At 38.4% G+C, this 11,699-nt stretch overlaps 1 pseudogene; it reads left to right on the top strand.

The window, feature by feature from the left end:
* Positions 1-3,860: 3,860 nt before the first annotated feature.
* LOC101678540 lies at positions 3,861-4,339 on the top strand (annotated as a pseudogene).
* The last annotated feature ends 7,360 nt before the right edge of the window (positions 4,340-11,699 follow it).

The raw sequence follows: 11,699 nt of genomic DNA, 5'->3' as shown, positions 1-11,699 counted from the left end.
AAGTCCACTTTTTTGGAGACTCTAGAGAATAATCCATTTCCTACTCACTTAGGCTACTGGCAAAATTCAGTCCCTTGGAGTTGTAGAACTAAGGTCCTCGTTTTCTTGCTGGCTATACCTGAGGACCATTCTGAACTAAATAGAGGTCACCACATTCCTCAACTTGTGGCCCTCTTCCTCCATCTTCAAGCATGGTGGAGAGCATCCCTCTAGTGTCACAGTTCTCTGACCTTTCCTCTATAGTCACATCTCTCTCCTTGACTATAGCTGGGATAGGTTATCTACTTGTAAGGACTCATGTGGCTTGATGATTAGATTGGGCCTACCTGGATTACAAAGGATAATTTCTCCATCTCAAATTCCATAATCTTAATCACATCTGCAAAGTCCTTTTTGCCATGTAAAGTAACACATTTGACTGGAAGTCCTAGTAACAGCAATTAGACAAGAAAAAGAAATAAAAGGCATCTAAATTGGTAAGAAGTAAAACTTTCACTGTTTGCAAACAACATGATACTATATATGGAAAAACCTGACGACTCCACCAAAAAACTACTAAAACTAATAAATGGGGCGCCTGGGTGGCTCAGTGGGTTAAGCCGCTGCCTTCGGCTCAGGTCATGATCTCAGGGTCCTGGGATCGAGGCCCGCATCGGGCACTCTGCTCAGCAGGGAGCCTGCTTCCTTCTCTCTCTCTCTCTGCCTGCCTCTCCATCTACTTGTGATTTCTCTCTGTCAAATAAATAAATAAAATCTTTAAAAAAAAAAATAAAACTAATAAATGAATTCAGTAGGGTCGCAGGATACAAAATCAATATACAGAAATCTGTTGCATTTCTATACACTAATAACAAAGAAGCAGAAAGAGAAATTAAGAAAACAATCCCATTTATAATTGCACCAAAGATAATAAAACAACTAGGAATAAACTTTAAACAAGGAGGAGAAATACCTGTATTCTGAAAACTACAAAACACTGATGAAAGAAATTGAAGGCAACACAAACAAATGGAAAAATATTCTATGCTCATGGATTGTGAGAACAAATATTGTTAAAGTGTCTATACCACCCAAAGTAATGTACAGATTAATGCAATCCTATCAAAATATCAATAGCACTTTTGACAGAACTAGAACAAACAATCCTAAAATTTGTATGGAACCACAAAAGACCCCAAATAGCCAAAGCAATCTTGAAAAAGAAGAACAGAACTGGAGGTTTCACAATCCCAGATTTCAAGATCTACTACAGAGCTGCAGCAATCAAAACAGTATGATACTGACACAAAAACTGAGACATAGATGAACAGAAGGGAATAGAGAGTCCAGAAAGAAACCCACAATTATATGGTCAATTAATTTTCAGCAAAGGAGGCAAGAATATGCAATGGGAAAAAGACAGTCTCTTCAACAAAAGGTGCTGGGGACACAAAAATAAACTCAAAATGGATTAAAGACTTAAATGTGAGACCTGAAGCCATAAAAATCCTAGAAGAGACCACAAGCAGTAATTTCCCTGACATCAGCCATAGCAACATTTTTCTAGATATGTCTCCTGAGGCAAGGGAAACAAAAGCAAAAATAAACTACAGGGACTGCATCAACTAAAGTTTTCTGCACAGCAAAGGAAATAATCAACAAAATCAAAAGACAACCTACTGAATGGGAGAAGGTATTGGCAAATTAAATGTCTGATATTTAGTATCCAAAATATAAAAGAACTTACACAACTCAATATAAAATATATATATATACCATTAAAAATGGGCAGAAGACACAGACATCTCTCCAACGAAGACATACAGATAGCCAACAGACATATGAAAAGATGCTCAACATCACTCATTATCAAGTAAATGCAAATCAAAACCACAATGAGATATCATCTCACAGCTGCCAGAATGGCTAAAATCAAAAACTCAAGAAACAACAGGTGTTGTCAAGGAAATGGAGAAAGAGGAACCTTCATGCACTGTTGGTGGGAATGCAAACCGGTGCAGCCACTGTGGAAAACAGTTTGGAGGTTTATCCAAAGAAGGCAAAAACACTCATATCAAAAGATACAAGCACCCGTATGTTTATTGCAGCATTATTTACAATAACTAAGATATAGAAGCAGCCCAAGTGCCCATCGAGAGATGAGTGGATAAAAAAGATGTGGTATGTATATATAATGAAATACTAGTCATCCATAAAAAAGACTGAAATCTTGCCATTTACAATCACATAGATGGATCTTGAAAGTATTATGCTAAGTGAAATAATCAGTCAGAGAAAGATAAATACTATATGATTTCACTCATAAGTGGAATTTAAGATACAAAACAAATGAACAAAGAAAAAAAGGAGATCAACCAAAAAACAGACCCTGAACTATAGAGAACAAACTGGTGGTCACCAGAGGGAAGATGGGCAGGGGGATGGGTGAAATAGGTGATGGGGATTAAGAATCCATTTATCATGATGAGCACTGAGTAGTGTATAGAATTGTCAAATGGCTGTATTGTACACGTGAAACTAATATAACACTATACACTAACTATGCTGGAATTAAAATTAAATACATATATAATAAAATGTTCAACTAAAAAATAATATTTAGTAACTTTATATAGCACCCAATGGTAATCACCATTATTATAGTGAGCTCTTAGTAATCTATATAATTGTTGAATCACTATATTATATATCTGAAGCTAATGTAATATTGTATATCAACTATATTTTAGTTTAAACAAATAAAAAGTAAGGGTGCCTGGCTGGCTTAGTCAGTGGAGTGCACAACTCTTGACCTTGGGGTTGTGATTTTGAGCCCCACTTGGATGTAGGTATTACTTCAAAGAAAAAAGCAAAAAAAATCAAAACAGTACCGCTATGGAAAAAACAAGTAACAGATTCACAGTTTCCAGGGATTAAGGCATGCACATCAGCAGGGGCAAACAGGGGCACTGCTCCTCCTATCTCAGAGGGTTTGATCTGTGTTCTCTAGTTTGGGTGCACAGAGAATGGTGCCTGGTTCTCACCTAGAAGAGTCCAAAGGGAAGAGGCTGGCTGGAACAGTGTATGATAGATAACAAAGAGAGAACACTGCATTCCCAGAGTTTAGAGAAGCACCATGCCTCTGTGGGCCAAATGAATGCTATAAAGAATAGCCAGATCATGAGAGGCTGGGGAGCTCAGCTGGTTAAGCAGCTGCTTTGGCTCAGGTCCTGATCCTGGAGTCTGATGTTGTGCCCCATGTTGGGCTCCCTGTTCAGCGGGGAATTTGCCTCTTCCTCTCCCTCTATCCCTTCCCCTGCTTGAGTTTGCTTGCTCTCTCTCTCTCTCTCTCTCAAATAAATAAATAAAATACTAAAAAATAAAAATAAAGATAAAAAAGAATAGCCAGGCCAGAGATTTCTTGAAAGGACACCACCCAAGAACACTGCCTGCCAAGGTCCAGGCTGTCCCAGCAGAAAGAGGCTGCAGGGTATGAACTGCTGGAGTTGGGTTGAGGGCATATCAAAAGAGGACAGCAAGGGAGAGCCTCACCCACATTAGGAAATGTTGCAGCATCAGAGGTCTCCAACAGAGAGTCCCCAAAGAACCCATAAAAGCCCCCTATTTGAAAAATGATCAGTGTTTGGATGTTTGCTATGAAGAGGGTTTTCACAGACTAACACCAACTAGGTTTTAAAAAAAATACTCCCCTTCTTCCTGCTTAACCCTGGAGCATCTACAAATAGGGGAAAGAGGTAGAAAGAGTAAGAAAGGAAAAATGGACCTCGGCTCCCCACTTGCCTATTTCAAGTATCTTGGAGACAGGGACAAGAAGCTTTCAATCAGATATGGATAACTGCTCTTTCGTCTGGACTGCAGACATGCCATCCAGACTAAAGAAGACCTACAAACTTTGGGGGCCACGGCCGCATCAGCAAGCACCAGAAGCACCCAGGAGGCCAGGACAATGCTGGTGGCCTGCATCACCACAGAATCAACTTTGACAAAAATCACCCAGGTTACTTTGGAAAGGTCGGTATGAGACATTACTACTCAGAGGAACCAGAGCTTCTGCCCAACTGTCACCCTTGGTAAACTGTGGACCTTGGTCAGTGAGCAGACACGGGTAATTGATGCCTTAAAACAAAACAAAACGAAACACCAAGACTGGAGCTGCTCCTATCTTCGATGTGATGTGATGGGGCTACTATAAAGTTTTGGGGAAGGAAAACTCCCAAAATAGCCAGTCACCATGGAGGCCAAATTCTTTACTAGAAGAGCTATGGAGAAGATTAAGGGAGTGAAGTGGTGGGGGGCTGTGTCCTGGTATCTTGAAAGTACATGGAGTGAGTTGCATTAAATGCTAACAAGTGCTCAGACACGAAATTAAAGTCTTGAATTAGAGTGGGCTGGGATTGTTAATACTTCAAAATGTTCTAATCTCCAGGGTCCAGAGAAACAAAAACCTTAGACACCATCCAGAAGCTTGGAATGGAGTTTAGCTGAAGGTTTTATTGGAAGGCAGTGGTGAGAAAGAACTGAGTGGCTTCTTCCTTGCACGGCACAACCAGTACATTCAGAAAACCATTAGAGTTTCTGAAACTAAGCACTGGCACATAAAGGTGCTCTTTTTATTGTAAACAAAGATAATCAAAATGGAGTAGAAGAGAAGAATGAGGTTGAGAATACAAGCTTGGAATCTGTTGCCAAATTTATGGGGTGACCACTTTTTGAACAAAAGATGGGACCTGTGATCTGACAAGTAGGAATGAACACAGATCAACAAAATAGAATATCTGAATTAAGGATATTCCAGAAAATCTTTAGCTGTTGTAAGTATTCCAAACATGTGGCAATGAGGTGGTATGATTTTTTTTAACCCTTCCTTCTTTGTTAGAACATGTTGTAAGATGAGATCTCCCCAATACTTCCGATACTGGTCAATCTGGGGGCAAGCAGGAAATTATTTAGCAATAGTTGCTCCATTATGAGATTTCATTCTATTCTGGAGCTGTTAGACTTCTGTTTAAAATGAATTCATCTCAAACAACCAAAACAAAACCAAAAAAAGTACTCTAAATGTGAATCAATTTGTGGCTACCTCCTTGAAGCTGAATTTCCCATAAAGTGCCACACTCCCTACTTCATTCTTACTACACAGTTGGGTCTCGTGGGTGCCAACCAAACTGAAGGTATTAATACCTCCCAGGAAGGACAGTATATTTCCTCTGTGGGGAAATGTTTCTCTCTCTTTCTCTCTCTCTCTTCTCTCTCTCTAACATATACACACACACATTCACCATTTAATAATACTACTATAATCTAACCTTAACTCTATCTGTCCTGATTTCCTTACTCAGCTTATACTCCCATGAAGTTCTCAGCATGCTGGAACACTAGGGCCTCAGGGGTTTTGACAGTGAGCTCAGCTCAAATCTCTGGAGTAATAATGTTTTAAGTTTTGAAACACTAAAAGAAATTACAAATAATATGATCGATGGTTACCTTACTAAAATATGCAAAATTTGTGCTACACAAAAACTATGCTGGAAAGAAATACAGCAGACTAAATAATATTTATAGTAATTAAATAAGGAAAGGATTATTACCTACATTAAAATGAGCTTATGAAAATTAGTAAGAACATTATTCAGGCTCCCTGGACACAAATGAATAGATGAAATAAACAAAACACTTTGCATTAAAAAATAGAAATTATAATTAGTAAACACAAATATGAGGAAATGCTCAAATAGTCAAATAAATAATTAAAATAATAACAAGACACCATTTTATACCAATTTGATTTCAAATTAGAATACTCAGGGAGTGCCTGGGTGGCTCAGTGGGTTAGAGCCTCTGCCTTTGGCTTGGATCATGATCTCTGGGTCCTGGGATCAAACCCCGCATCAGGCCCTCTTCTAGCCAGGGAGCCTGCTTCCCTTCCTCTCTCTCTGCCTGCCTCTTTGCCTGCTTGTGATCTCTGTCTGTCAAATAAATAAATAAAATCTTTAAAAAATAATTATAATAATAATACTCAGGAACGGTGAGGTAGTGCATTTTCACCTGCATAGAATAAATGGGTATGACAATGCTTTTTGAAAGAAAAGTTAACATAGTAAAGAGCTATTAAAATGTTATGTCCATTGATTCAGAAATCCTATTTCCACAGATTCATTTTAAGAAAATAATCCAAAGTATTTTCTAAATTTGCATATAGATTCCATGGCAATATTATAATATCAAAACAAAACAAAGCAAAACAAACCTGGGCTGTGTGCCTTACAGCTTGGAAATGGTGAATAAACAATCTTCTACCTAATATATGGAACAAAAGGATCCTAAAAAATAAAAAATGAGAACAGATTGATTTTCAAGTAACAGGAATATGAGAGCACTGGGTTTTTTTTTTCTTTGTTTTTTTATTGATGTTGCTCTAACAATGTTTGTATAGTTAAATGCTTTTGTTTTTTTTTTAAGATTTTATTTATTTTTTGATAGAGATCACAAGCAGGCAGAGAGGCAGGCAGAGAGAGGAGGAAGCAGGCTCCCCACTGAGCAGAGAGCCCGATATGGGGCTCGATCCCACAACCCTGGGATCATGACCCGAGCTGAAGGCAGAGGGTTTAACCCACTGAGCCACCCAGGCGTCCCAGTTAAATACTTTCTTGATCAATGAGTTAGTACTCATGATAAAGAACCATCCTTTTTTCTTTCCTCTTTCCTGTTGCTGTTTTCTGCAGCATTGGCAATTCAAAACAGTCATAAGTAATCCTTAGTTTATACTGTAAATGCTCCATGCAAAAAGATGCAGTCTATTAATTTGTCCTCAGACTGCCACGTTCCAAACCAGCTCATTCGAAACCTCCTATGTCCAGTGAGGCTCTTCATTGTTTTTAACCATCTGTCAATTTATTTCATCTTGACTTTGGAAATTCTCAACCTAAAGTAGCCTGTCTATATTCTACTTCTAAACACAATGAGACATCTGTGAAGCGATATTTTTCCTGAAACATCCACACTTTACTTTGACAATTCATCACTTTTTAGAGTGAAGTTGACATTCTGAATGAAGTCCAAAGAACATGATACACAATAAGAAGTTAATGGGTCCAATAATTATAAAGCTGCTTTAAAAGGAAAAAAATAATAAAAAGAAATAAAAGGCATTCCTTTCAAATCAAATCAAAAGTACTAAACCATAGTTTGTTTTGTGAAACACAGTCTAAAATTAGCTTAGAATTTCTGAAGGAAATTGTGCCATCTAAAACTGAATCATCTTAATCCTAACAAAATATATTCAACAAATCAGGAACATCCTTGAGAGATTCAGTGTTAACCAAAGATATCTTTGCAAGTGTCCTTATATATTTAATGTTGAAAAGAAGTAGTAGAGCTAAGGTTTTTATATGAGAATACTAAACACTTGAATTAGATTTTAAAGTAGCTTAATTATTGTGACTGTATTATGTATGTACATATGTATTATGATTACAAAGCTGTAAAAAAACAGGCACATAGATCAATGGAACAGAACTGAGAGCCCAGAAATGGACCCTCAACTCTATGGTCAACTAATCTTCGGCACAGCAGTAAGAATGTCCAAAGTGGGGGGGGGGGGAGTCTCTTCAACAAATGATGTTGGGAAATATGGACAGCCACTTACAGCAGAATGAAACTGGACCATTTCCTTATACCACACTCAAAAAATAGACTCAAAATGGATGAAAGACCTCAATGTGAAAGAGGAATCCACCAAAATCCTTAAAGAGGGGTGCCTGGGTGGCTCAGTGGGTTGGGCCTCTGTCTTCAGCTCAGGTCGTGATCTTGGGGTCCTGGGACTGGGCCCCACATCAGGCTCTCTGCTTGGCAGAGGGCCTGCTTCTCCCCCTACCCCCACCTACTTGTGATCTCTCTCTCTCTCTCTCTGTCAAATAAATAAATAAAATCTTGAAAAAAGAATATTTTAAAGAGAACACAAGCAGCAACCTTTTCTGATCTCAGCCACAGCAACTTCTTGGTAGACGCATCTCCAAAGGCAAGGGAAACAAAGGCAAAAATGAACTATTGAGACTTCATCAAGATCAAAAGCTTTTGCACAGTAAAGAAACAGTCAACAAAACCAAAAGACAACTGACAGAATGGGAGAAGATATTTGCAAATGACATATCAGATAAAGGGCTAGTGTCCAAAATCTATAAAGAACTTATCAGACTCAACCCTCAAAGAACAAATAATCCAATCAAGAAATGGGCAGAGGACATGAACAGACATTTTTGCAAAGAAGACATCCAAATGGCTAATAGACACAGGAAAAAGTGCTCCACATCACTCGGCATCAGGGAAATACAAATCAAAACCACAATGAGATACCACCTCACACCAGTCAGAATGGCTAAAATTAACAAGTCAGGAAATGACAGATGTTGGTGAAGATGTGGGGAAAGGGGAACCCTCCTACACTGTTGGTGGGAATGCCAGCTGGTGCAGCCACTCTGGAAAACAGCATGAAAGTTCCTCGAAGAGTTGTAAATAGAGCTACCCTATGACCCAGCAATTGCACTACTGGGTATTTACCGCAAAAATACAAATGTGGTGATCCAAAGGGGCACCAATTTTATAGCAGCAATGTCCACAAGAGCCAAACTATGGAAAGAGCCCAGATGTCCACCAAAAGATGAATGGATAAAGATGTGATACACACACACACACACACACACACACACACATGCACGCACACACATGCACACACACACACACAGAGAGAGAGAGAGAGAGAGAAATATTATGCAGCCATGAAAAAATGAAATCTTGCCATTTGCAACAACGTGGATGGAACTAGAGGGTATTATGCTAAGTGAAATAAGTCAATCAGAGAAAGACAATAATCATATGATCTCACTGATATGCAGAATTTAAGAAACAAGAAGAGGATCATAGGGGAAGAGAGGAAAAAATGAAACAAGATGAAACCAGAGAGGGAGACAAACCATAAGAAACTCTTAATCTTAGGAAACAAACTGAGGGTTGCTGGAGGGAAGGGGGTTGGGGGTAGGGGATATCTGGGGAATGGACATTGGGGAGGGTATGTGTTGTGGTGAGCGCTGGGTATTGTGTAAAACTGATGAATCACATACCTGTAGCCCTGAAACAAATAATACATTATATGTTCATTTATTTTAAATTTTAAATTTTAAAAATAAAAAAAATAAATTAGTCTAAGTAATTTCCGAATTACAGTTCTCTTACTTGCATAAATTTTCTTTAAATTCCTACAAGATATTACATTTTTAAAAATATATTTAGATCCCAAAATGTTACAAGTTTCACACTGTTTCATACAATATCAAGAATGTTACCACTAATTTTATCATATTACTGATTCTTTCTCATCAAGGAAATGACGTCTTGGTTATTTAGAGCCCGAATCCATTTCACGAGCACCATGTTTCTATGAGGGAATTTCAATGAAAAGAGTGGTTGTCAATCTTTGCTAAATATTAGAAACATTTGGGGCTCTTTAAAGAATATAAGTTTCACCAAAAACCTATTAATTCTGCGGGAGGGGCTGGGAACTAGCATCAAACTTTATAAAAGCTTCCTATGAAAGTCTAATGATCACCCAGGGGTATGAGTCACTGCAATAAAGTCATACTTCTACCCTTTCTCCTCATACCTCACTTACTGATCCCCAAGTGAGAAATTTACCTGCCTTGTCAGTGTTTAGAGTATAACATGCATTGCTTCATGTTCCTCTATTGGGAGGAATTAATGTTTTAAAAAGCAGTACACCATCTCCCTTAAAGTCAAACACATACTTACTATGCAATACAACAATCACACTCCTGGAAATTTCCTCAAGAGAATGCAAATGTAAGTCCACACAAATACTTGTGGAAAAGTGTTTACAGGAGAATTATTCATAACAGCCCCAAACTGCAAACCCAAATGTCCAGCACCTGTTAAATGTGTAAACAAACTGTGATCCATGCAATGTAATACAATTCAGCAATAAGAAGAAACAAACTACTAATACACGCAACAATGTGGATGCTATATACTGTACAATTCCATTTATATAATATTCTAGAATCAAAACTATAGGGACAGAAATCTGATCAGGATTGCCTGGGTGTGCAGGGTAGGGTAGGCTGGAAATGAGAGGAGATTGACTACAAATGCATAGGAGGGAACATCTTGAGATAAAGGAAATAGTCTCTATCTTGATTTTGATGGTGGTTATATGATTTTATATATTAATCCAAACTCATCCAACTATTCATTGAAAATGATTAATTTTACCGTATTTATTTTAATTTTCAATTTTAGGGGAAAAAGTACCCAACTTACAGTCTTTTCCTTTCTGTGCTCACACAGAAGGTCACCCAAGGTCTAGAACTTGTGGGGAGGAAGCCCAATAGTGGATCCAACTGCATTTTCCAATCCACTTTACAATAACAGGGCTGGTATGTCCATCTCCTGAGTGACCCCTGAATCTACTTCTCAGATGGTTCTGAAAGGAGAAAGGGAGGAGGTGGAATTAACCATCACTCTAATACTATATATATATATATCATCTAGTTATATGTACCCTGATATATGGCCATATTGCTCAGGAAATCTTGTAAGATCAATACCACACTAGGTGAGGACAATTGAAATAACACAGGAAAGATGAAGGAAGACACACGGCCTTGGACTTCAGTACTTTATGACTGTTGACCATTGTAGGCTTCAACACATTACATTTTGGCTGATGTTTACAGACAGAAGGCAATTTTTACTATAAATTAGTAAGAAAGATGTTTTTTTCTGACAGACTTCGAGCCAAGCAGATTGACTGAAATGAACATTAGCTTTGCAGAAAAAAAGTATTTTCATAACTGTAAGACTTACAAAGCTTCATTGTATAAGATTATTAGGTATTGGTGGAATAATTTTTGCTCCCTATAACCTATTCTTTTTTTTAAAGATTTTATTTATTTATTTGACAGAGAGATAGAGATCACAAGTAGGCAGAGAGGCAGGCAGAGGGAGAGGAAGGGAAGCAGGCTCTCTGCTGAGCAGAGAGCCCGATATGGGGCTTGATCCCAGGACTGTGGGATCATGACCTGAGCTGAAGGCAGAGGCTTTAACCCACTGAACCACCCAGGCACCCTCCCTATAACCTATTCTTAGAAGGACAGTAGACTAGGGCTTAAAATTACAAAAGACAGTGAATTGCACATAGACCACAGAGGATTGGCCTGTTAATTGTAACATCTGGACATTAACATGTGGCAACCATTCAGCAGACCCAGGTTTCTTTCCTCCCCAACTTATTCTGATCTTCAACAGTTCTAGGACCAAAGAAAGAACTGAGTATAAATCCCTTGAAACCCAGGTGCCTGGGTGGCTCAGTTGGTTAAGCATCTGCCTTTGGCTTGGGTCATGATCCCAGGGTCCTGGGATGGAGCCCTTTGCCAGGCTCCCTCTCAATGGGGAGTTGCCTTCTCCCTCTCCCTCTGCCTGTCACTCCCCCTGTTTGGCTTGTCCACTGTAATGTGTTAATTTACATAAGTTCACCACAGCTTTTTATTTTAGAGACTCAGATTTTGGCTTCAAACACAAATGAGAAGTATCTTAGTAGAAAAAAAGAATTAGAATGCAGTGCATGAACTTTGATGGTTCTCAAAATCAACTTAAAAAAAAACTATAAAAGACAATTTGGGGAAAATGTG

This window comes from Mustela putorius, unplaced genomic scaffold, assembly GCF_011764305.1.
Source record: "Mustela putorius furo isolate JIRA1106 unplaced genomic scaffold, ASM1176430v1.1 tig00000788_pilon_pilon_pilon, whole genome shotgun sequence".
In the NCBI taxonomy this organism is placed as follows: Eukaryota; Metazoa; Chordata; class Mammalia; order Carnivora; family Mustelidae; genus Mustela; species Mustela putorius.
Note: the sequence above shows the minus strand (reverse complement) of the source record. Positions and strands in the feature narration are given on the sequence as shown.